This window comes from Crocuta crocuta, unplaced genomic scaffold, assembly GCF_008692635.1.
Source record: "Crocuta crocuta isolate KB4526 unplaced genomic scaffold, BGI_CrCroc_1.0 scaffold263, whole genome shotgun sequence".
NCBI classification, from domain to species: Eukaryota; Metazoa; Chordata; class Mammalia; order Carnivora; family Hyaenidae; genus Crocuta; species Crocuta crocuta.
This window is the reverse complement of record NW_027529541.1, coordinates 2,250,109-2,251,968: the sequence shown is the minus strand read 5'-3', so window position 1 is coordinate 2,251,968 and position 1,860 is coordinate 2,250,109.

The following is a 1,860-nucleotide window of genomic DNA, read 5'->3' as shown; positions in this document are numbered from 1 at the left end:
GCCGGTTGTTGGCAGAATTGATCTTCTTGCTGTTATATGACTGAAGCCTTCAGTTTTTTGCTGGTTGTTGGCTATAGTTTGCTTTTAGGGTGCCCACAATTCCTTGTCATGTGGGATGTCTCAAAAGTCCACTTACTTCATCAAGCTCCAGTGGGCTAAGATGAAATCTTATACAACAAACCTTTCATGGGAGTGACATCCTATCCTTTGTGCCATATGTCATTGGCTATAGGCTAGTCACATGTCCTGTTCAAATTCAAAGGAAGGAAATTTCTCACCAAGTTATAAAGACCAGGAGGTAAAAATCATTGGAAGTCACCTTAGTATATGTCCAGCACAACTAGTTCTATTATAAAAAAGATTCTAGGGGCGCCTGGGTGGCTTAGTCGGTTAAGCATCCGACTTTCGCGCCTGGCACGATGTCGCGGTTCGTGGGTTCGAGCCCCGCGTCGGGCTCTGTGCTGACTGCCAGCTCAGAGCCTGGAGCCTATTTCAGAATCTGTATCTCCCTCTCTCTCTGACCCTCCCCTGCTCACGCTGTCTCTCTCTCTCTCTCTCTCTCTCTCTCTCTCCTAGAAATAAATAAAACATTAAAAAAAAATTAAAAAAAAAAAAAGATTCTAGGACCTCACACTGTATTAGGTAAATAGTGCTGGGCCAATGCCCAACATCCCCATTCCTTAAAAAAGAAGACACTCTATATTTTCATCTTTGGTATGAAATGCTTAAAGAAATTTAAAAACTCATATTAAGCAATAAGTATGCCTGCCCAAAGTTCCAGTTGACCTTTCCCTTAACTGCCCACTCTCTTCTCTGAGACATTGCAAAGGCACATATAACAAATAATACTTAACTCATAAACCAGGACTCTTAGAAGTGAGAAAACATAATACACAGTAATGTGGAATGGAGGAAGTGAAACTCAGATGCATTATACTGAGGTCAAAAGGAGGTCTAAAAAAAATCAAAGATCCACTCTAGAAGAGTCTATAACCCAAGAAACAAAACAAAAATTTTGCTTAGTGAGGGTTTTGCCCTATGGAAGATTTTACAGAAACCATTTCTAGGGTGAAAGGAAAGAAATAGTGAAGCTGAGAGACAAAGACTAGGGCAATGCTTCTCAAACTTGAGGAGGCATCCAGGGTCATAGAGAGCTTATTAAAATCAGATTGCTGAATTCAGTCAGTCCAGGGTGGAACCTAATAATATACACTTATATTAAGTTCCCTTGTGATGCTGATCCGGGACCACACTTCGGGAACCATTATACAAGGGGAGGATTATATTTTTGAGACTTGCATTTTATATTGTAACAAGACAGATCTAGTATCAGTTTTCTGTCTTCTATCAACCTGATTCTGTAAGCTGTAGGTGACTTGAAATACTATGCTTGCTCTGTGTTCTGTTCTAGGTCATTTCAAAATGCATTTTTCATCACAGTTTTCTCCAAAGTTCATTGGGTATAATAAAATACCTGATATATTGGAGAATGACTAAATGGGAATGAATATAAATGTACTTAGTATAATCGAACATTCACAGAAATGTACTTAGTATAATCGAACATTCAATAAACACTGCTTTATTTCCTTCTTACCTGACAAAAAGAGGAATAAAAATTATATTGTTGATCTGACACCAGTTATTACAACACTGGCCCATGTATAATTGTATCAATAGCTAAAATTGAGATCTCAGAGTTTACTAAAAATTTTTTAAAAATATATTTTCTCTAAGAATATGTGCCTTTCCTTTCAAATACACTTTGATGCTCTTTTCTGGTTAAATTGGTGGAACAGAAGTCCAATTTACATTATATGTCAGAGAATGTGTCAGAGTAAGTAAGTAAAATGACTTAAT